Source organism: Crassostrea angulata, chromosome 8 (assembly GCF_025612915.1).
Source record: "Crassostrea angulata isolate pt1a10 chromosome 8, ASM2561291v2, whole genome shotgun sequence".
In the NCBI taxonomy this organism is placed as follows: Eukaryota; Metazoa; Mollusca; class Bivalvia; order Ostreida; family Ostreidae; genus Magallana; species Magallana angulata.
The window spans coordinates 53,861,967-53,887,773 of record NC_069118.1 but is presented as its reverse complement, the minus strand read 5'-3'; the positions used below and the strand labels follow the sequence as shown (position 1 = coordinate 53,887,773).

The following is a 25,807-nucleotide window of genomic DNA, read 5'->3' as shown; positions in this document are numbered from 1 at the left end:
GCTCCAAGAAGTACTGTAAATTCCTAATTAAACACGAGGAATTTATATCCGCGTAAAATCGCGAGAAGCATCCCCCGCGGATTTTAAATTCTCGCCATTATTTTCTGAGAGTTGGGACCTATAAGAAATATGGATAAATGTCCTGCGTTCGCGATTTTTTATTCTCGCGATTTGACAGAAAACAGTAGGATCGCGGAAATAAGTACTCGCGTAATATAAGGAATTTACAGTAAGTTAACATATAAAACTGCACAATATATCTTTTGCCCTTTAAAGCAGTATGGTGTTTGTTACTGAGGGTTATCCCTTTAAAGCAGTATGGTGTTTGTTACTGAGGGTTATCCCTTGATCCCTCCGTTACTGTTATTAGATTTAATTTCCATGGTCAGTCACACAATGAATAGTGAACGTGTTGTCTTCTACCCAGTGCCGAGTGCCTTAAACTATCGTTTAGAGTTTTAAAAAAAAGAACAATACTTATGTTTTTACTTTAAAATCAGTTTTGATATTTTCCTATATCTTCTGTTCCAGCTGGTTTTAACATTTAACGTGAGGGACATCCTGAGTTATAGCATGCAGTCAAGAGTCAGTATTACTCGCTGATTCTGAGCAAGCAAGCTTACATTATGCTAGCATTATTACAAAACACCGAGTCAAAATCATCTTGAAATGAGTAAGCTTAAGTAGTGCAAGGAAGTACCGAAGAGTGCTCCCTACGATAGTGCACAGTTTTTAATTAAGACATGTTTACACATTAATTCGCAGCAGTGCAAAAGGATGCATGGAATCAGGCTCACGGAGCGTGTGTGTGTGGGCTGTGATTTATGAAGCAAAAATTTGTCGTAAGACAAGAGATGATTTCAGATTTTAAGCTGTAATTAAGTGTGAGAAAGACAGTTAAAGTTCTCGTCTTTGGCATTCAGTTGACTGCCACCAGGATCATTGATGGATAATCGAATTAAGTATTTAAACCTTACACTTCATGATGACACTCAAGTAGACCAAGAACTGTTTGAAAACTTTAAAGAGAGAGATAAAACCGTTTATAGGTGACTATGCTGAATCCAATAAAGCAATGTTTGGAAAAAAATAGAATGAAGAGAGCTCTGGTGATATCAATTATGTATTATGTACATTGTCTGCTGCATCATATAGATTTCTCATGAAAGGTTTTTTTCCGAGGAGTCTGCCCTGACATGAATCAACATTTGCCTCCCCTTACCTGACCCCTGACCTGTGTACTTTAAAAGGAGGCTATTATTTGTAGTGGTGAGACACTAAGTCGGCTTCATTAACAGGACGAGCTGCCTGTGTATGATGGATTCCGCTGATAGAACTGCCGGCCTTTTATAGCCCCTGGTGTTGATGGTGTTTTATGGGTGTCTGTTATAATTTTTTTTTGTCTACAAGAATTGGGAGCGATATTGAATCGTAGCAGGTTTTATGGGCAAAAACAATACTTGTCTTGGGTGAGACATAGAATCGTTGCGGTGCTTCTTTAATTTGTCACCCTGTGATGACTATACCGTGTTGGTCCAGTGAAATTTGACATTTATACGGCTAGTTTTCATTTTGGCATAACATCCACTGTTTGATCTATTGGTAGATTTCATTTTCCAGGAAGACCTTCATTATTTTTTTTTCCCCCAGAACAAAAGTAACAAACAAGACTACTGGGGTCGTAACGGTAATTTTTTTGTTCAGAAAAAAAGAGTTTAAATACCCTAATTTAAAACACCATATAACACATTGACAATTTTGATTTAAAATTATAGAGTTAGAGTCAAAGAGTGAAAGTCATATTAATCCAATTTAAATATGAAGCGTTGTTTTCTAGATGGTGTGAAGGCTTCACCTCTAGAAGTTTGGTTTGCATGAATCTTCATAAAGAATATCTTTAATGTAAGAAGGTGTATATTGGCTTGAGTGAATTAAGCTGTAAATATTATAGTGCTTGGTGAGAGTGCATGAATGTAAATTTAAATAAGATTATGGAATGAGAGTAGATTTACCTGTTAATATATAAATTAATTAGAAGATATAGCTGTAAACAATACTTAGGTATACGATGAGATAGCATGGAATTAGCTGTAAACAGAAGGATTGTGTTAATTTAAGTAGATTTACCTGTATATATTACATATGCACAAGGTAGCTGTAAACAATACACAAGTATTTGGTGAGAAAGCATGGATTTAACTGTAAACACAAGGGTTGTGTTATTTGGAGTAGATTTACCTGTATTAAATATTACATGCACAATCTAGCTGTAAACAATAAAGAGTATTTTGTGAGAGATTATGCAAAAGGATTGCAGAATGAGATTATAACGGAGTGGATCTAGCTGTAATGAGTACATGATTGAGAATGCAATAACAAAATCTAAATAAACAATGGATTATGTAATAAAAATAGATCTATCTTTTGATCAAATTACAAATGATAGAATATTAATGAGTATTTGGTGAGAGCTATAGGCATAGATCTATAGCTGTAAATTTTACAAAGTTATTAGATGAAAGTGGATTTACGGTTCCTGTAACTAAGGTGAGAGTGGAGCTTGGTGATCCACCTGTTTACAATACAGAATTGCATGGTAAATATGAGGTGAGAGTGGAGGTTGGTGATCCACCTGTTTATAATGCAGAATTGCACGGTAAATATGAGGTGAGAGTGGAGCTTGGTGATCCACCTGTTCACAATACAGAATTGCACGGTAAATATGAGGTGAGAGTGGAGCTTGGTGATCCACCTGTTCACAATGCAGAATTGCACGGTAAATATGAGGTGAGAGTGGAGCTTGGTGATCCACCTGTTTACAATACAGAATTGCACGGTAAATATGAGGTGAGAGTGGAGCTTGGTGATCACCTGTTTACAATACAGAATTGCACGGTAAATATGAGGTGAGAGTGGAGCTTGGTGATCCACCTGTTTACAATACAGAATTGCACGGTAAATATGAGGTGAGAGTGGAGCTTGGTGATCACCTGTTTACAATACAGAATTGCACGGTAAATATGAGGTGAGAGTGGAGCTTGGTGATCCACCTGTTCACAATACAGAATTGCACGGTAAATATGAGGTGAGAGTGGAGGTTGGTGATCCACCTGTTCACAATACAGAATTGCACGGTAAATATGAGGTGAGAGTGGAGCTTGGTGATCCACCTGTTCACAATACAGAATTGCACGGTAAATATGAGGTGAGAGTGGAGGTTGGTGATCCACCTGTTTACAATACAGAATTGCACGGTAAATATGAGGTGAGAGTGGAGGTTGGTGATCCACCTGTTTATAATGCAGAAGTGCACGGTAAATATGAGGTGAGAGTGGAGCTTGGTGATCCACCTGTTTACAATACAGAATTGCACGGTAAATATGAGGTGAGAGTGGAGCTTGGTGATCCACCTGTTCACAATACAGAATTGCACGGTAAATATGAGGTGAGAGTGGAGCTTGGTGATCCACCTGTTTACAATACAGAATTGCACGGTAAATATGAGGTGAGAGTGGAGCTTGGTGATCACCTGTTTACAATACAGAATTGCACGGTAAATATGAGGTGAGAGTGGAGGTTGGTGATCCACCTGTTTATAATGCAGAAGTGCACGGTAAGGGTGGGCGAAGTACTCTCTGTAGTATTTCGGAGTTCATTAAAGAAGAATGTAACAGTGCTTTGATGATTAGATTAAGTCTCTGCCCCAGACCCCAGCCCTATGATGAGATTTTATGGCATTAGCCAGATCCTGTGATTAGTTTATGAGGATTCTATTCTGTTCCCTGATTATAGTTAGCTGTGAAGGTTGAGGTAATCTGATTCAGGTTTTTGTGTAGGTGATTTATATTGGATGAGACCTAGCTTATATCTCACAAAGGACCATATTTTGTCAATGAAGTAAAGTACTGTGTCTTAAAGAAAGAGAGAAAGAAAAAATTTTCAGGAAAGAAAGAAATTTTTTACTTCTCTCTATCTCATGAAGTATAACAAATTACAATCGTTTTTCTTCAAAGAAATTTTTTTTTAAAATAAGCAAAATGCCTTTCAAAGGAGATTATATCAATGAAGAAATAATACCCAGATGATTGCATCACTAATGCTTTGTTTGGATTGTTTAATTATAGGTTTCTACTTTTTTACATCAAAGAAAAGTTTAACATTCTTCACCATTTTAATTTCACTTTAGATAAGATTGATTTTTTAGCAAGCCTGTTTTGCGATTGCTTCAAAGAAATTGGTTGTATATTTTTGGTAGCGCTAATGAAAGCCTTAGATCTGTCTGTTTCTGACACTTTCTCTTTCTTTCTGTTTCCTGGGCTACTGTTTCTAAGAAAACAAACATGGAAACATTGAGATTGGAACAAAAGACATCTTCCCTTGGATGTTTTGACACATTAATCCTCCAGGAATAAGCCTGGAAGAAAGCAAAGGAAACATTTTTAACCCCTCATCAGCCAGAAAAGCAGTCAGGCTGACTGAGACTACAGAATAAGATGAAGGAAAAAATAAGATGCAGATCTTGTGTACATTAGCAATGCTCTAATGGTGATGTCGAGAAAGACTTATCTATATCATACATTGGTTGATATTTTTATTCTTGTTGGTTGTTTGGTATGATATAAAGCTTTACTTACAGAAGTTTTCTAATTATGGCCTTTATGGGATATCTCCTCAGTTTTCTTATAGATTGATAGATCCATCACCATATAACTTGCAAAAAGAGAGATAAAGTCTAATTGAAGCCTTCCTTCTCTCGGTTGAACTTGGCCCTAAAAGAGCTATTTGTCTAATTCCAGGCCACTGGCTTCTGACACTGAAGCGAAATATTTCATGTATTATACGCCTCGTAATCAGCCATCCAAAGACAAGGGTGACACTTAATTATTATCTGTGTAATAACCACTTTTAATGAAGTATCCCAGCTTCGCAGGTCCAAGGTCCTTGATAGCCCAACAGAAAGATGTCAACAGATGGGAGAAATGATTAAATTTGCTTGGTCCAGACCACTGTTGACCCAGCAGCAGCTATTGGTCACACAGGACCAGAGGACGTTGAGAAGCTACAAGGGTATTACCGGTGTTTACGACTGCATTGTTAGCAGATCACTGGGGACGCAAATATCTGGCTCAATTGTCGAGGGCTGTAGTCAAATATTGATAGAAAACGTAATTACCACTCTGTGTGTATTTCTCTTTCTTGGAAACACCACGATCGGGACTATTTGTTGAGAAAAGAGTCAATTTAACGTTTTGGGATGAAGATTTAATTAAGAAAAATTAAGAGAGTGGGCATCGCCTGGAAATTAACTACTAAAGGCTGAATGGAACGATTCTGAAGGAATTTGTAGCTCAGAGTCTGGAGCAATTTTATGCTACATCTAAAGGCAAGGGGTGAAGATTTAATTAAACAGAAGGCAATCAATAACACAATGATTATCAATACTTCCAGGTAACAATCTGGTCCAGAATCATAGAAAGGGGGGGGGGCTGAGTAATCTGGAACCACAGATGAACAAAGGCCTGGGACACAGACCTACAGTTGATTAAGTAGGTGTGTCATTGGCTCACGCACAATGGGGACAACAGCTGTTTTTATATCAGACCGTTCAAGCATTTCATCACATATCAGAAAATTATATAAAGGAAGAAGAAAGATCATTTTGATTATAATTATTTCCATGTAAGTGGGTGTAATGGTTTCTCCCTTTATCAGTGCCTCAGTATGTTACTCATGATATATGCCAACAAATCAAGTAAGAAATTGATCCAACCATAACAAACGAAATAACTGTATTTATAAGAAATTCAATTAGGGCATGAAGTTTACACCTAATTCTCATTAAAGAGATATTCAATAAGGTAATTTGTAAACTGCTTTGAAAGTTTCTAGTTAAAAAAAAAATAAATCCTTTTTTTTTTGGGGGGGGGGGGGGGACAAGAAGAGGGTTATAAGGAACATAAATATATCTTACCTAAAGTTTGGTTCAGGTATTGCATGTATCAAACCTACTTGCACACATATAGGCACATTGAATAGTAAGTCAAAAATATACTATATTACTTGGATCTTCCATGCAGAACTGATAGCGACAGTCCAGTGACTATTAACTATGATGGGTATTGTTGGTACTCCTTACGATCTAGCTACGACGGGGATCGTTATGATTATAGGTACAAGTTATCAATGTGTTTTGGTTATTAAGGAGTGCCAGGCAATCAGTGTTTACTTTTAATTAGTTGTTGGGGTTCTCTCGTTAAATTTGCATGTTAATTGAGCTAATGGTTGGGGATAGGCGTTCAATCTTATAGTAACCATATGTTGTATCTGTTGATTGTATAGCTTTGTATATTGGTCAGCTTTATAATATGTGGTCAGTTTGATAGTGTACAGTAATAATAGCCATATGTTTCATATGATCCATCAAAACAAAAACTGCCATACAATTTGAGTCTTTAGGATTAATTAAAAACAAGAAGCAGTCAATGTTACCATAGAAAAGCTTTATGAGGGAGGGGGGTGTTGATGTTTCCATTGCAATATAAAAGAAAGGTGGGGGGGCCCGGGTCAATAAGGGCTGACAAATTAAATCCATCTATGAGAAATAAATGAATAAAGAAAACTTATTTTGCTGTGATCAATGATTTTTATATTATCACGAGAAGTAACATTATAGTAATTTCTGCAGGTCCCAACAGATTAAAAGCTTTCCACATTTCCTTTTAGTTTCCTTTTCAATTGTTTGCTTAAGAAGTCGGAATTGTTTTAAAGATTTATTGATTAATTTGACTATAGTGACTATTTTTAAATTCCTTTGATCATTAATAATTGACAGCAATATCAATTTAAGATACACTTGCCAATTTAAAGGAGCATTTGATTCATTTCATAATAAAATAAAATAAAAAAATTAAACACTGGTCTTGTTTATACCCACCCAGTGTTTAACTCACAGGAAAAATGGATGATTTCCCGCAAGTTTACACTTAGTAATTCTATTTTCTACGATTGCACAAGATCTTTTTTTTAACTGACAATGGTTAATGCTATTGTTAAAGTAAAAGACATTATAGATTATTTGAAATACGATGATGACAGTTATTGCTAGAATTTTGTGCAAGTGCGACAAGTGGCACAGCAGGCAATGTAAAAAACCTGTGGTACTCGTTGTTTGTTGTGGAATCTTTGAAATTTTCATAGGGGCCAATTTTTGTGAATAACTTAAATTTTATAGGACTTCATGGAGATGACTAATTTCTTGTATTATCTTATACCTTCAAAAGGAAATATGATGTGGAGGGTGTTAATTCATTTATGAGAGGTTTACTAACAAATTCCATGAAAATTGAGCCACCTTGAAATCTGATTATTCTAAAGTAATTGTTTTGAGTCAATCAGGCTGCAAGCAAGTTTGATATATGCACTTTTAGGAATAAATACTTGCCATCACATTATCTTATCTTTTAAGAGAGCTTGATTACAGGTCTCAGCCATTTTTAGACTGTTTTAATCTCCTTGAGAAAAAGAGTTTTACATGAATTATAATGAAGGGAAACATTTAAAATTTTAAAGCTTAAGTACCGGTATTTGACTTTTTTCTTTACTAAATAACAGTTTATGGCTAAAAGTATCTTATCTTAAATTTTAAGGAAGATATGTTGGATAATTTAATTTTGTTGGCCATCAAGCCTTTATAAAAGTTTGTGGATTGAATCAACAATGAAATCCATGAAAATTCAAGGTGTTCAGACATTTATATTGATGAACTATACAGTATACCACGGTATATGGTTATTTATGAAGTGCTCATCAATTTTGAGTATTTTTCTTTCTATTGTTTAATAGCATAGACTTGAATTTAAGCACCTTCATAACCAATTAAGATTCTTTATATATTTGTTTTTAGTCATAGTCGAATTATTACACTGCATATATTAGAATTCTCAGACACCAAGCAGCATGACATGCATAAGAAGCACAGCGCGAAAGGATGAAAAAGATCATGCATGCAAATTAGTCTAGGGGGTTATTAATGATGACTAACCGTAGCTTACATTGATTAGTTTTTGTTCCTCTATCCTGATGATAACGAAGCCTGGTTAATTAATACCTATATATTAAACATGCATTACACCTGATGCATCTCACACAACGACAGGTGAGAACAAACCCAGGTGTTGCTTTGTTGTAACAATTGTAGTTCATGCTGAGAGATCATTAAATCACTTTCAATTGAAAAATAGGGGAGATGTAAATTACGACTGCAAACAGCTGTTATGCATGAAGCTCGCAAATATCATCCAAAAGTCAAAAAAATTTCAACGGGATATGCAAGCATTGAAGCACTTTCAATTCCCAGAAGGTGTTGTAAATATAAACAAGATATTAAATATCAAACATACCCTGACAAGCAGTGTTGTTAGAGTATAAATAATGGACAGTTTGACATGCTGCAGAAGATCATAGAAATTTAATAATAGATATGTAATAATATCGTATATACTGCGTACTTATATCCACATAAAATATGAATTGATTACAGTATTTTTTTGAAGTATTATTATGGTATAAATTATGGACAGTTTGAATTCTTGTAAAAGATCATTTTAATTTTAGAAATTTAATGATTAATATGTATTGCATATTATGCCATCCACATAAAATATGGAATGAACGAATTTTTTTTTAAGTATCACTATCATAATGATGAATTAATGAATAAATGAAAAAGATTGTAGGAGGTATGAAATGTACTTAGAGAGCAGCTTTGTGATACAAGTTTTTTCGGTAGTTATTTGACGTTTAGAATTAATATTTTTTCCGTATTATTACAATTAATCATCAATTATATTTTCACAAACATTTGAATTAAAATGTGTGATTAAATTTACAACAAAATAGTCAGATACACATACTTAATCAATGTACAGGTTGATAATTCTACCTTTAAGTTGCACCTTGACCTCCCCCCTTTTCTCAGGTATTTAGTTATTCCTCAGGTATTGGGTTATATTTCGGATATTTCCCAGTGTACCAGTAGACCGTGTTTCCTACGAGTCCCTATGGGGTATTTAACCACAAGAGTGTGGATCATATCGATTTATGATGGTGAATTTTTTTCGCTCCATTGTGGAATGATTAAGTTGTCTGTTATATGACCACCAGCAGCAGATGCTATTGTCACTGACAGTGTCTGGAAGAAAGGACTCTGGTTTCACACGACATGTTTAAAGACCTTCAGGATTAGAGTCCTCAGCTTTGGAGCCTTCCACATTAACTATTTACTGCTCAGCATCAGAATTATTGATGCACTAGGCAAAGTGCTTTCATATTTTTTATTAGCATTTTACCTTTAGACATTAACTTCTGCTTAACTAAGGACCCCTCCCATAAATAAAATGCCCCTCCCCCCCACCCCACCTTCCAATTATATGGCTTCTGACCTGACCCCCGGCCCCCCACCTTTACCACACCCCTTCTCCTTACCTTAAACCATTGGTTAAATTAAAATGGTACTGTTATTATCATAATTTTCTCTAACTTTGTGGTGTATTAACTGAAGTATTGTAAGATTTTATTAAGATTTAAATTTGGTCTTAAGAAGATGAGGATCTATTCAAATGAAAAATGCAAATGTGGATTGTTGTTTTGTGATTTGCTTTGAGTCGCAGAATCAGAAAGTATGCTTTAATCCTGCCGGTTGCAGAAGTCTTTGAAATTGTCTGGCTTGAATTGATTGGGGTTCACAATGAGAAAAACATTGGAAAACATTGCAAACAGAAAAAAAATCAAAGAAATGTTTTAAACTGAATTCATTGCATTCAATGATTGAAATGCTAGGACAGAATTGGCAAAAGTACTTTGATATATTTGAAATTTTTTATGGTTATTTTTTTACTTAGAATTCAATACTTGAAAAATTCAATGACATTTGAGTATGATCAAATTGTCAAATGAAACTTTGAAAAGAAGCCACTGATTTTGTAAGGATATAATTTTTCTTTTTCAAAATTAATTAAATCTTGGTTTATTCCTTTTCCAGATTGGGCCATCTAAGAACTAGGCAGTGTTGACAATTCCTCGTATGCATTACCATTATGAGTCGATGCCTATGGCTGTGCAGCAATGTGAGTATCAAAGTTCCACAATTCCTAGCTTGTTCCAAGAGAGAGAGAGAGAGAGAGAGAGAGAGAGAGAGAGAGAGAGAGAGAGAGATCTTAAAGCAAAGAGGGGAAACAAGACAATGAATTGATGTGCCCTAGATGATAGCAGATCATCGGTCGGTCGGTGGAGGAGAAGATGGGTGATGCAACACAACAAAACTTAAGCACATGCTTAGTCTGCGCTGGGCTCTCTAAACAGTGCAGTCACAGCACATGCTTAAATCATGCTGAATGCCTCCCTGCAGTCACATTCGGCATCAGAAGTGAGATGTTCTGTAAGATACCTCTTGGCCCTGTTGCTTGATAAGCATGCAGCATTGGTATTGTCATGATACCCATGCTTCCTTTCATCAACAATATTTGTTATTCAATGCTGTCACTGTCCTTTTGCCCAGTTGCTTAATAAGCATGCAGCATTGGTATTGTCTTAATACCCATGCTTCCTATAGTCAACAGCATTGGTATTGTCTTAATACCCATGCTTCCTATAGTCAACAATATCTGTTAATTTAATGCTGTCACTGTCCTTTGGTTCTGTTGCTTGATAAGCATGCAGCATTGCCTGCATTGGTATTGTCTCAATACCCATGCTTCTTTTAATCAACAATATCTGTTGATTCAATGCAGTCACTGTCCTTTGGCTCTGTTGCTAAAAAAATTGATGAACATGCATGTTGTTATAATGCCTCTATACATTGTGCCTTAAGTTAATGCCAACGGTGCCTCTTGATTTGATATTGAATGTTCCTTTAATTATTAAAGTAACAACATGTTTGAAGAGGGCTTGATGAATGTGGCCATTTTTCAAGTGTTCAGCACTCTGTGAAATCGGATAAAAGAGGGCAAATAACCCATTGCGTTTCTGTTTTGATGATGATGTGACGTCATCTTCACAGTATAAATGCCTTTCATTGTTTCCTTGTCTTTAACAATGTCCATGAACTGGCCTTTTGACATTAGAGTATCAGATATACTTGAAAATCTAAAAATTTCAAATGAGGCTGTCCAAAGCAGAAATTGAGACAGCCCTTATTAGGAAAGAATCCTGTTGTAATTTGATGCTGAAAATTGAGAATCGATAGGGTGTTAAAAACTCATTGGGCAAGGGCTGTGTCCTTAATGGGGATTTACATTTCATAAGGTCTGACTGATAAATGTATATATATACACATAGATATGTGGCATCACAGTTGATATTTCCAAAGTATAGCAGTCAGTTGTTATACTTGTATGGATTTTAGATTTATTTATAGATTTATTTATACACATTGGTATATAGGGGATCGCAGATCTGATCATTATTGATTGATGCTAAACATTCAGAAAAACTAATGAACTTGTTAAAGGGAAACCATTAATGACCCATCTACATGTAATACCATTCACCAAAAATAGTCTGTAAAATGCTTCTTAATTTTAAGGAGGAGAAGGGGAGGGGGGGTGTAATATCCCCTTTTGTTGCCCTATATACATGCAGAGAAATTTTCATTATCATTTTTTAAAATAAATGTGGAAAAGTCTGCTCCATTTGGAAAATGATGAAAAAAAAACCCCCATATTAAAGACAATGTTAATAATGAATTTATCAGTGTTTTATCATGTACATGCATGAGTATAAGTATATATAAATATTTTTAGACAAAATACTTCATCAATGTTTTAGATCATTTATTGGTAAAATTAAGAATAATAAAGGGGAAAGGGAAGGGTGTCAGCAGCTTTTTTATGTTTGAAAACTTTTTGATTGTTAGAAGATATGCCAAACTATAATCAAATCTATCAAAAATGTTTCCCAGAACTTAGAATTGCAACATGTTTCTAATTTATTGAGTCAGAATATTTTAGTCCTTGGTTTGATTTAGTGCATAGTTTTAATGTGCATTGTTCATCCAGAATGTGCATTGTTCATCCAGACTGCTTTTAGCACAAAGTGATCGTTATAAAACAATTGTTAGACTTGTTTTGTAGCTGTATAAAATCCACATCAATCGTTATCTCTGTGTCAAATTTACAATGAGAGATTGGATCATATGGAAATAGGTTTTTTTTTTCATAGCAGTTATATACTGTATGTACCGGTATTAGTACTTGGGAGTAAATGTCACAGAAAACATAAATCGTATGAATCATAGAGGAATACCGATGAGTGTTGCCCAAAAGTATAAACAACCAAAGCCAAGTCTGTCACAGAAGTCACAGTTTAAGTGAGGTTTGGCTGAGATTTCTCTCTCAACCAATATCCAACATCCTCTATTATACAGAGCATGCATGACAGCCAAAACCAAAATGAAACCATCAGCAAGATTTGTTACAGCCAAAGAGAGAAACTTACCTGTTGATATACCAGATATATTTTTATTGGTTATTTTTAAGAACAAAATAGGCAAACCAAATATTTTTACATTTTAGTTGAGAACAAAAATTAAACAATTTTTATATTTAGTAATCCCCAAATCATTCTTTTGAACTTGGTTTTAAGTCTAAGAATTGGCAGGACTGAAACTCTGTTTCATTAGTTCTTTATTATTTGATTTTATTCAAATTCCCGTTGTCATGGCGATTGCCAAAATAGGATCAAAAAGCTGAGATCCTGTCACACTTTGGAAAAAAAACCAGCATAAGAGAATGCAAATCTCATTTATTTTTCTTTTCTTAGTTTTGTTGGAAGGGTCCCAGGTTAAAAATGTAAATCAATTACAAAGAGAGTTATTTTATCAGGGCATATATTTTTTTATCATTGTATTTTGAGTGTATATCATTCCACCAGGTGTTCAAAAGAATTTACATATCAATCAAATGTGATAAGAATTTGGAAATGCTGTTAATCGTATTGCTACACTAAAACAAACTAAGAACATTTTAAAGTTATAGGATGTTTTTTTATCGCAAACAAAGTGTATGCTTTGGCATAGAATCCTTATTTTCTTAGAAGCGAAAAAAAAAATACAATTCAAAATCGTGGACCTTCTATTATTGTTGCTCACTGTGAAATCGGATTAACGGGGGCAACCCATTGTGTTTCTGTTTTGATGAAGATGTGACGTCTTTTGGCAACTCTTTCTAGAACTCTGAGAAATTCGACACCGATTCATTATGTCTGCAAATTGCTACAGTCGGAACAGTGACAGTATAATCACTGGCTGATTCATGATACATCTCTTTGACTGTTAGTTTGTCAGTCTGGCAAAAGGCCTTGCTTCAACTTTTATGGGTGTTTATGCAAGTTTTTTTTTCTCTCCTTTTCTTTGACCATCGTTATTAAAGGTACAAAAGCAATCAATCAGTGCATTTATGAATTTTCATTGTAATTAAATATGCACTGTGAGTTTGTTAAATCAACAAATTGACTTGTATCTTAATTAACATGCACTAAACATGAATTGCAGCTTTGTAAACAGGGAAAATGAATTGAATTAATGGCCCGTCTACGAAGCAACTAATTATCCAAACTCATCAGATTTATGTTTGGGCTTCATATAATATCAGCAGCCGAGAGCTGGATTATCAGCACTGTTGTACATGGAAATCACAGATTGGCTTTCTAGGAACAGTGCATCATGGATCTTTAAGGCTGTTTTAATTAACCCTTTGTCAGATTTTACATTTATATTACAAATGTCAGTGTCAGGACATTGTGAGAGAATTATAATTCTAGAAATGGGGGAAAGAAAAACTTACCTTATTTCTTAAAGGAAAGAAACTGGTTGGTACATTTAATTCAGTATGGATAGCAGAGAAAGTGATAATCATTCAAAGCTTCTTTTTTATCTTCCACGATAACAATAGATCTAATTCATGGGGAAAAAAAGCTTTGATTGTAAAAACATGTGCTACCCCCTGTGGATGATGAAAAGCTGTGTTTACATAAAATTTGAATCAGAGGCAATGACCTGCATCAAAGTCCTGTAGCTTTAATTCATTTCGTTTGTCCTTTTGGTCACCTTCAGGGGCTAAGCAGTCATTAGTTTGGAGGAATATTTCTGATACTAGATAACTGAATTTTTTTCAGAATCTTTGAGTCCCTGATTGGTTTTGTTTTTATTTCTTCCCATTGTGTATCCATTACAACAAACTCCTCAGATCCCATTCTGTTCATTGTGAACAAAGCCTCAGATCTCATCTATTCCTCATGACCAATTTCCTCAGATCCCATTTTGTTCCTTGTGAACAAACTCCTCAAATCCCATTTTGTACCTTGTGAACAAATTCCTCAGATCCCATTGATCAGATCCCATTCTGTTCCTTGTCAACAAACTCCTCAGATCCCATTCTGTTCCATGTGAACAAACTCCTCAGATCCCATTCTGTACCTTGTCAACAAACTCCTCAGATCCCGTTCTGTTCCTTGTGAACAAACTCCTTAAATCCCATTTTGTACCTTGTGAACAAATTCCTCAGATCCCATTGCTCAGATCCCATTCTGTTCCTTGTCAACTAACTGCTCCTAAGATCCCATTCTGTTCCTTGAAAACAAACTCCTCTGATCCCATTTTGTTCCTTGTGAACAAACTCCTCAGATCCCTTTGCTCAGATCCCATGTTCCTTGTGAACAATCTCCTCAGATTCCATTCTGTTCCTTGTGAACAAACTCCTCAGAACCCATTCTGTTCCTTGTGAACAAACTCCTCAGATCCCTTTGCTCAGATCCCATGTTCCTTGTGAACAATCTCCTCAGATTCCATTCTGTTCCTTGTGAACAAACTCCTCAGAACCCATTCTGTTCCTTGTGAACAAATTCCTCAGATCCCATTCTGTTCCTTGTCAACAAACTCCTCAGATCCCATTGTGTTCTTTGTCAACAAATTTCTCATATCCCATTCTGTTAACCAAACTGAACTATTTAAAATTCATTATACTGAGTCCCATCAATGATTCTTACAGAGTATTCCCCCTTGTTTTCATGTGTTTACAAAAATAAAGTGAATCAGTACATTTAAAGTACCAGTATCATGAATGTGGCATCGCCATCAAAGTCAACACATGGCTTATAGATTTGTAACTTATAATTTATTACATAGATGGATTCAACTATGGGACACTTCCAGTTAGATTTTGGAAATGAAAATACTGGTACAGTTATTTTTATTTTTTCTCTTCTACTATTGATAAAAAATTTAAAAAGATATCATGAAATATGGAAAAATAATAGATTTTAAAGAAACCCAACTAACTTTTGCATTTTCAGCTCTTTGATATATTGAATGAAGTTACAGGATGTTGAAGTGAGTAGCTTTTCTTTAAGGATTGGTATTGGCTTTAGGAGTGTAAATATTTGGATGCCCAATGAGAGAGAGGAAGTTTAAAAGACAGTCAAGGTTGCCAACTCTTTACTGCTGCCCTTTTATAAAAGAACCCCCACATTTAGCAGATGGAAAGTATTTTACGCCAGGTTTAATTGAGCACGTAATATATTTTAACTCGCTAACTGCTGTTCCAATTTTCATGAAAAAAAACTTTTTGGATAAAAGGGTTTTGTGAATGTATTTTTATAAAATTTATGACAACACGTGTCACTTGGAATTTTCTTGAATATTTTTCATAAATTTTAGTGCCGAATTACAAAAAAAAGTGAAAGAATTTTAAGACAGAACTGCCAAGAATCAACCAACTGAAAATATTTTTTTTAAAATTGCTGTGGGTCTGCATATTTTGAGTATATGTAGACTCATAGTTTTATAAGTTACTACATATAAAATGGTCCGCCATCCCCTCACAACCTCCCTCATTATCTGCTACTCTTTTGTAAATAGAGTTATCTCCCAAGGATTGAATGGGTCATTCAAAGTATTTCTCGAATTAATATTCCAGTCTCAACTTTGCATTTTATATCTCCCACCCCCTGTTAAGTCTTTTGGAAGAAAGAATTACTCTTACAGAGAAATAGCTTTTTCAGACTAACAAAGTTAAGGTGAATTGATTATCAGGTTCATTATATGACTCTCTCAGAATTTTACAGCAATGTAAATCTGTTGAAGATCATCGTGTTTATGGTCCATAGTAAAGTGAGCATTAAGTTGTGCAGCATTTAAAACTCTCTAATGATAGGCCTTATATGCAGGGTTTAAAACTTTGCACTGAGGTAATAAAAAGGGTTTTTTTTAAGTCCATGCAGGTACCATTACAATGTTTATTGTTTATTATTGGTTTTGTTGTGGCTTAATTTTTTTTAAGTTTTCCAGGAATCGGACAAATTTTAACTGGATTCATAGAATTTCTTTGATTTTATGACACGGTTTAAATGGTAGGTAGGGCATGGGTTTTATTGCATCTTGACCCAATTTTGATTTAAAAAAAAACATATATTAAAAAAAAAAAAAAATTGTTAATTTTTAAAACGCACTCTATATTTATTTTTTTATTTATTTTTTTTTTTTTGCTTTTAAGATTTTGATATTATAAGAACATCTAAGCATATGATAGTTCTATACAATCTATTGATCACCATGCTATGATTATTTAACAGTGTCACACAGTTATGGCATGAAATAATTTTTGAAAAAAAATCTGTCTGGCATTTATATTTTTTTTTGGTGTACTTTGGACATTACATTTTATATTATTCTGATAGGCATTGCATTCTTAGTACTGAAAACAATTACTGAACTAAAGATAAAAAGAATAAAAAACTTTTCAACAAAACAATTGCATTGTTGTTGATTGAGTCTTGGTTTACAAATACATGTAGTGTTTTTATCAATTACAGGAATGGTTGTACGTGCATGCAATTAATAAGCTACAGTTAAATTTTTTACAGATCAAAAGAGTATTTTTTAGCGATCTAGATTGTGATTACATTGGGGTATTATGAAATTCAATGTTTTGCCGAATATTTTGTAGTTATCTCGATAATGTGATTATTTTTGGGGTGTTAAGGGATTTCAGTGACGTTTTTGTTATAAACTTTATTTAAGAATTTATTTCTAAAGGTCAAGTATGTTCTGTCAAGGAGCAATTTGCTGCAATACGTAGGGACATAAAAATATGCCGCAGAATCATTTTTTTAAGGTTTAATTTTCTCTTTGTCGCTTGAATCTAAAACAAACGCGTGAATACATTAACAGAAACATGCATGCACTTCATGTTTTGGCCGATGTTTTTAATTAAAAAAATAAATTGAAAATCAAACAGGAAGTATTTATGTATCAATTAAGAAGTCTCGGATATAAAAATCTCCCATTTGCAATCTTATCCAAGTTCTTCCAATTATGAGTCGAATTTCCCATGAAAGTTGTATGGGAGAAAAGAAACCTAGACAGAGTTGATTTAGAAGCCTATAAAGTACTGTTTTTTTTAAACTAATGAGCAATTACAATTTTTTACTCCAAAGATTTCAATTGAAGTTCTTGATTCTTCAAAAAAATAGTGTACACTTTTAAAAGATTAATTGTTCCTCAGAGAATTTCACTTTAATTCATATTTATATGAAACATAGGCTAATAATCTGAGTTGGTTTTATATACATATAATATCAAACTTTTATTAAACCAGAAATGATATTTGTGTATTGTATTTCATTTGTTTCATTAATAAGATTGATCAAAAGAGTGAAATCCTCAACAAATTTTATCAAAAAGTTTTTTCAATGGTTTTTTGATGTTAATTATAACAGTAATTTTTTAAACAACAAAATCAAATTCCTAGGTAAATTTAAGTATTAAGTCATAAAAATGTTATTATATACCTTGAAGAAGAATTCTGCAACTGAAATAATTAGTATGCATAGTGACATTTGTATGAAAAAGGGCTCATTATATATATGTACCTTTAATACATTGATATTTGTTTAAAAGGTATTATATTTTATTTCCCATATGTGCTGAACATTTGTATCACTTGATCACTTTATGTTTATGATTTATCTGAAAATATTATTTGAATTGTACATAGATTAATGTGTTAATTAACTTAATTCTGAATTCTGTATCTCTTTATAGAGGAAATAAAAGATGAATGAAAAGTTAACTAGGTATTCACAGAAAACTGTAATATTTGACACTTGATAGCTGATATTTATCCAAAAGGAATCATAACACAAAGCTGACCAGTTCTCATCTAATTTTTCATTTTAATTTGAAATAAGTTAAAATGAATGAAGTAGATAAAAAATTTATTATTAATTGGTAAATTGATGCAACCAGCTTTTAAATGAATTATTCATTGACAATATCTAATCAAACAGCTTCAAAAGATATATTTCAGAACTTGAATCTCTGGTTCTGATTCCAATACCTTATTGTATTTCCCATAAAGTCTCTGTGCAATCGGTGTTCATTACTGCGCACTATTTGTTGTGGCGTGGTTGCTCAGTATAGACCGTACTGTAATCAATGATATGAATTAATGCGTAATAAATAAAATTGACGCTTGAGTAAGCGGTAAAGTACATGTATTTGCATGTTAAGAAACCATCAACATATGGACTTTCATCCGAGGTGTTATTCCGCTAAATTAGCTTCTGATGATCGCCATATCAGAGACATCGTATCCAAACCATTATTACACTAGGAAGACTCACAGCCATTCAGGAATTTCTAGATATAATGTGCCTTTATTAATTTATTCAGTTAATTGAATATTAAGGCAGGAACTGAGCAACTTCTACTTGGCAGACTTGATCTTGCTCGGTTGAGTACTTGCAATTTTAGTTGTGACTTAATTGCACAAGTTATTTCTCATAAATTTTGTAGATACATACAATTATCTGCTTCTAATGTCTTTTTCCTCCTTCATTAAATTAATGATCAATTTCTCCTTTATCAGTAAAAATGCAAGAATGCTCAATGGCTGTTCCAGTCTGTGGCTTTCAAATTTATTTTAAAAAATAGATTATTTCTATACTTAATTAATGGCTGACATTATGTTAAAACTACATTGCCGTTGTACTATGATGCACAATTTTCTTTTTCTTTGAAATTCTGTAGAAATGCAAGAATACTTAATTGCTGTGCAAGTCCCCTTTCAAACTTGTTTAAAACTGGATGGTTCGTCCTGTCATAAATAAAATATTGCCTTTCAACAACAATGCACAAATTTCTACTATTGAGTATTGCAATGAACATTATATAATATTACAGCACAGTTCAGTCTTTCTTATAGCTGTAATACAATGATGTGTATGAATATTATGAAGTTGCGCTTAGTTTTCTACAATTGTTAGAGATACTGAGAAATTGAGTTGGCAGTCAGAGCGATAAGAGTGAAGAATCCTCTGTATCTACCTCTTGTAGATATCGCCCCACCAGGGGTAAAACTTGGCCTGTCTAACGCTACAAATTGGCAGCATTAGATCTGACAGGGTTTAAATGTTCCAGTTCAATTTATCATTTGGAATGGCCAGACTTTCTTAATTTGCTGCTAAGAAGGGTAATATGTTGAGGTGTTAATATCAGCAATAGAACATATGTTGTTTTGAATCTGTTAATAAAAAATGTTAATACATGTCATTCAAGATCATTAACTTAATCATTTCTACAGCTGCATGTTGGCTGCTGGAAAGGGGTTAAAAATTCAAATATTGTATTTAAAATATCTGCAACAAAATATAAAGAAAACTAATTAAATGATAAATGGGTGGAGATAAATCATTCTTTGCTACCTCCAAATCAGTTATCATCTTTTTAATTTCATGAGTAATGCAATTTGTTTTTACAAGTAAAAGACAATTAAAAAATCTTTGATGCCTTAATTAGTAAGCAGTAAGCTTGGAAACATGCTATTGATGATATACTTGTCAAACACTAAAGGGATTGTCTTGTGTAATTGTAGTTGTCATTTATGATGACTGTCCATTTTATACTTTCAACTGCCCATTCAACCATCAAATGTACTTTTAATTGTTAACTGTCCATTTAACCATCAATTGTCCATACAATCAATTATCATTATTCAATTATTAACTGTTAAAGTAATTTAAGTTTTGAATGGATCAAAGATGCCCAATATTTCCATTGTAAATTTAAATAGAATTTTTTTTTTTACAATCTTTTTAAGAAGAGTTTCGCTTACTAAGGAAAATTAACATAGACTTTTCTCTTTTGTTAGTTTGAACTGTTTTTCAATGATAGGTATGTGAAATATAGAAGAAAATTGCCAGGATTGAGATCCTTCAAAAATGATATGCTTTATTCATTTGCAGCAGCCATTTGGTTGTGGCATTCATATAGAATGACTGGTAATCTACAGAGGATAGATTCCCTCCACAAAATAGATGTCAAAATGAATAAACAAATGTCAGCAATTTGTGTTTATAAACACTGCTAGCAATGTTTAGATATATATTATGCTAGATACGTTTTTTGCTAGTTATCTGTTGTCTGTACGATTACATTGAGGGGCAAACTCCATTCTCTTCTTACTGGATGTATGGCAAAATAGTTTACCAACCCATTTCTAACAAACCATTTAATAAAATGATGTAGCAAGAAATCCTGATTGAAAATCAGATAGCTTTTTAATGTACTCTTTTTCGTATTTCTGCACATGTCAGTATTATTCATTGAAATAATAAGAATTCAATTATTTTTTTAACCCTGCAACCTGATGACTGTAATGTTGAAGCTGACTGCACTGAAATGTAGGAGTCTGTAGGAAATGGACTGGTTCACTCCATTGATTTGGAGAGAACCAGATGAGCCCATGGGGTAACACTCATTTACCTCACTCCCTTCCAAAATAAATGAGGATCTTATTTATCCAGATCATCTCTGGGAGTTCTATTTGGTGTGCTAAGTACGGCCTTTTTATGAAGTGGCTCGCTGATTGGTCAAACTCAGTGGTTAATGGAAATCCCAGCATGCATCTCTCCAAAATACAATAAAACACGACAGGTTCCACTTAACACCTCACATAATTAGATTAACATACATCTCTCTATTTCTATCTTTTCAATGTGTCTTTAATGGTTTTAATCTTCTTTTTTTGTTACAGGTATTGTAGAGATTTGGAGAGAAAAAAATTTAGAGTTTTGCTGATGACTCTTCAGAAAACAATGGTGTTTTGGTTATCTTATGAGGGTGTTGAATAAGGACCACTATGGCAAAATATCACTGCTGAAATGATTTTGTTGATGAAGATTGTGATTAAGTTGAAAATAATTTTTTTATGGTCATGCATTAATGTAAAAGCTAGTCTTACAAAACATTCATGCAGGTTACAGTTGAACTGGTTGGAGTGGGTTTTTTTTAAGTTTGTATGTACAAGCAAATGTATCTTACACAAATTTAGTGAATGTCAAATTTTTAGTTATGAACAAATTTGTAAATGAGATGTGGTGATAACAAACAGTGTTCGAAATTAAAAAAAAAATACAAAACAGGAGTAGAGCAAACATGGACCCCTACAGAAAATAGAGGTAGTATAAGGTGCGATGGAGGAGTGAGCATCCTCTGCTGACTGGTCACACCCGCTGTCTGCTCTTTGCCTTAATCGGAAAACGTAGTACATATGACAGCAAAAATTACAGAATAATTCAATGTTAAAATTGTGTGTGTCAAGGTGCAACTTTGTGTGTCACTTTGCTAGTTCCCTTATGTAGTCAATAATTGATAGGAAAAGTTAGATAAAATAGTAAATGTGACCCATATTGGAGTTTAAATAACTGCCAAATTTTTTTTTTTGGGGGGGGGGGGTATATTTTGATTGTGATTACGGTAGTCTCTGATTTAAAGTTTTCAGGCATGAAGATATTAAAGCAAAAGGAAATTCCTAAATTGTTTAATCACAAAAAAAAATTAAATTAAGATTCTCTATACATTTTTAACTCTTTTAATCAGAGCGATCTCGCATTTAAACACATTGTAGCCTCCCAAAGTTCAACATCATGTATGTTTAATTTCTAATCCTGTGATCAGCTGATTCTTAAAGTACAACTCACTCGAATCACAGGGCGAAATATTGCTCTGTGATCTGTAAAAGTTACGGCTTTATAACTCAAATGTATGCAACTCAAAATTCCATTAAGTTTTAAAAAAAAAAGATAGGCCCTTGAAAGGTACATGTCGTTTAATGCTGTCATCACGTTAAAAGTCGTATCATCTACCAATATTAGTTGTACCTGTGTGCTGACAATATTTTCATACAAGGAAAACAAAGGATATACAGAGTTGATGAAGGTTTGCATACAAAGGGCCAACCATTGATGAATCTGGGTCAATGAGCTGGGGAAGGACACACACACAGAGTACTTATAATGTGAATAATGCACTCAAATTTCCCCAATACTACTTGAAGTCAGTAAGGGGCACACAGAGTTGATGATTGTACTCAGTCAATGAGTACACTCAATAAGCAGTGAGTGACACTTGCACAGTAGATAAGTGTACTATGTCAGTGAGTGACACACAGATAATGAGTGTACTCAGTGGGTAAATGAGTGTGCTCAATAAGCAGTGAGTGTCACTCATACAGTAAATGAGTGGACTCATTTGACAGAAAGAGTCACTCACATTTAATGAGTATGCTCAGTAAAATAATAAGATGTACTACCCAGACTGTAAGACACAGTAAATGAGTGAACTCAGTGAGTTTGTGAGTCTACTTAGTTGACAGTGAGGGTCATACACAGTAAATGAGTGTACTCAGTGAGTTTGTGACTCTACTTAGTTGACAGTGAGGGTCATACACAGTAAATGAGTGTACTCAGTGAGTCTACTTAGTTGACAGTGAGGGTCATACACAGTAAATGAGAGTACTCAGTCACTCTGATACTGAGGCAATGAATGACACACAGAGATAATCAGGATGTACCAGGATCTATCTGGTCTGCCATTGGGGATGAATGTTTACTGTAACCCAGTATTACATTTTGACTGTGTATTTTAATTCTTTTGGCATTTTTGGCAGAAAGCCGCTTCTGCTAAAATAAGTAAATGTTTGTTCAATTCAATTTATGAAATACCCTGGTATTACAGTCCAATATATAACTAAAACTATCAAAAGAGGGAAGTCAGGTAGCTGTTATCTAAAATCATGATTCTTAATATTCTGTATACAGCTCTATTGTTTCAGATTGCCAAGTATAACTCTAAGTTGATCGCTTACAAGCTGCTGGGTAAAATTCCAGGGTTGCAAGTTATTCTCCAAGTAATCTCTTATGCCCAGTGACATTGATTGATTAAGTTAAAAATCCTGCTATTGATGGCCGAACAATGAGCATTGTTATTTCCAGACTTCATTGATAAAAATCCAGGAGAGGTTGTGGTTTTTACTCTTAACATGATGAGACATTGGTAGAATTATGATCACCCAAGATGTCAGCAGGTCTGAAATAGTGAACTCTAATTACAAAGCGTTCATTAAAAGTAAATGAGCTTTGAGCAAGGAAAACCAAAGTCAGTGTGTGTGGGGTTTTTTGTATTTGGTCAAAATATACTTGGAATGTGAGAAAAAATGAGAGAGAGCAATTGTTTGTTGAAAAAGCAGACTGTTAGATAAATGGTGACCAATGGCTGTAGTTAATGCAGTGGCATCTCCAGACGCAATCTGTCTTAATGTCATAATTAACTAAAGACTCAAACAAGGCATAATTCCCTGACATTGTTTTCCTTGAAATTTGTGCCAAGGATTGGAGGGGAAACTGCACGGAGAAAGCGCTTTCTCCGTCACTTAACAAGGCAGTATATTACGAAGAGGTGGATGTCAAAATGACAGTAATGATGCAAGATGGAACTTACACTGCCCGGGATATTAAATTTACAGAAGGTGTTTGGAACGCTGCTAAATTAATGGACCATAATGAGAAAAGCATGCAGCCTTACCTTGGAGATCTGTCTGCGCCCGCTCGGTGACTATTTACCAGGGTCCAGTCAATAAATGGCTGCGATCTGCAAAACAGAAAAACTAGAGATGTATAATTTGGTGTCGGTGAAGAAAACAAATCAATTCCTGACCACTGGGGGTTCTTAATCACTTAATGAGGGTCTTTTATGTCAGGGACAAAATATTATGGAAACATATTTTTAGCTGGCTGCTTTAGGCTACCCATGATCTTTTGCGATGGCCAATAGACAAGTAATCGTCAAATCAATTTGGTCTTTATTTTCTCTTTTTTTTTCGCAGTCAGGGGGGGAAAAAGTAATGCTGATGAGGGGACAGTACAGTTGTTTGAGCGGTGGAAGACCTTGATGGAGCTACGAAACACGGTGTTAAATTGTTAGTATTCGTTATTTGTCTCGAGCTGTAATCTAGGTCTGATGAGCTTTTCTCAACAGAGTGACGGGGAAGAAAATGGAGGGATATAGGATGTGGAAAAAAAACCATGGCAGGAATTTGAATTGTAATTGGCAATCGTAATGGAACTATTTCTCCCAGTTTCTAGAAAGATGGACAAATTATCAAGTTCACCGGGTTATTATGAAAAATGTTATACTTAGTTGCTGATATTGTGATTAATATCAGGAAAAAAATATTTGCCTTTTCTTCCATTTCTTTGTTGTGCTGCTAATCCAATCTTGTTTTCTCTCCATTGCAAGAAATATTTGTACGGGTTATGTAACCCTTTGTTCTGCAGAATGATACAGTTCAACCTTATGTTATGTCTAAATGGGCATTAAAGCAGGCATAGAAGGCATGTCTTATATTTAAAAAAGACAATGACACTGGGGCATGAATAGCATATCTTACGTTTTGAATAGACAATGACACTGGGGCATGAACTGCATATTTTATTTTATATTATATCTTATTTCAAGTTTAAGGTACCTCACTATATCAATACTAATTCTTTTTAAGATACTACATCACAAGATGGCTATTTCAATGTTTTTTAAAATCATTTTTATCAAACGATTTGGTTAAATATCTTCATAGCTAAGTGGTTAAAGTATCGGGATGTGAACCTCAAATCATGAGTTTGAATCCGCCTGGGTTTTTAATTTTTATTTACTGAATTAAATTTCATAAAATAATCCTTTTTTTGCCCAAAATTCACGAAAATTGCATACTTTTTCACCTATTTATGTAGCTTTTATGCATCATGCTATTTATTATGATAAAGTAATTTTCTGATGATTTGAGAAACTATTTTTCAAAGTGTAGTGAGCCACCTTAAAAGATTAAATGATACAGTCATCAAATATACAAAATATAATTTCACTAATCAATCTCTTATTCAATGCACATTTGTTATAAAACATTCACAATGCAGATAAACAAATAAAAAAAATATAAAGAGAATTCAATAAGTCAAAATTTACAATTGTTGCCCTTGATGAACCTCATTAATAACACAGATAAGAAAAGCACGCCTTGCCTAGAATGGCAGTGTCTCCATGCGAACTTTACGATTGTGGTAGACTTAGTTCCAACACCCAACAATTATCAATAACAATAGCCATTATCAATTTCATTTTAAAATCTCGATCGAGTCATCAAGTACCAAAAAACATACATAATTTAGACTAATTAGTATAACCATCGCCAACATTTTTTTAACGCTTTATTTCTTCTAAAAGACTCAAATGCAGCCATTTTTAATTTGTTTTTTCTGATGGTGATCAGTTAAAACTCAGGTTTCACTATGAACTCATGCAGTGCAGTCTGTAGACTCTTCTTATCATAGACATCACTTTTAAGGGGCTGCTTCTCTGTCTCTCGTTAAGTGCATCTCTTCATATCCCACACAAGAGAAAATTGAACCCACAGAATCACAA

At 34.0% G+C, this 25,807-nt stretch overlaps 1 protein-coding gene and 1 long non-coding RNA gene across 4 annotated transcripts in view; one reads left to right on the top strand and one right to left on the bottom strand.

The window, feature by feature from the left end:
• The window catches only part of LOC128159449 (protein MON2 homolog), a 556,747-nt gene that overhangs the window by 447,657 nt on the left and 83,283 nt on the right, over positions 1–25,807 (top strand). The gene's annotated exons all lie outside the window — the stretch shown is intronic.
• LOC128159528 (uncharacterized) overlaps positions 1–25,807 on the bottom strand; it is a 34,693-nt gene that overhangs the window by 3,012 nt on the left and 5,874 nt on the right. The window contains exon 2 of the long non-coding RNA XR_008240149.1: positions 23,915–23,980. This is a non-coding gene — a long non-coding RNA (uncharacterized LOC128159528). The remainder of the gene's footprint in view (positions 1–23,914; positions 23,981–25,807) is intronic.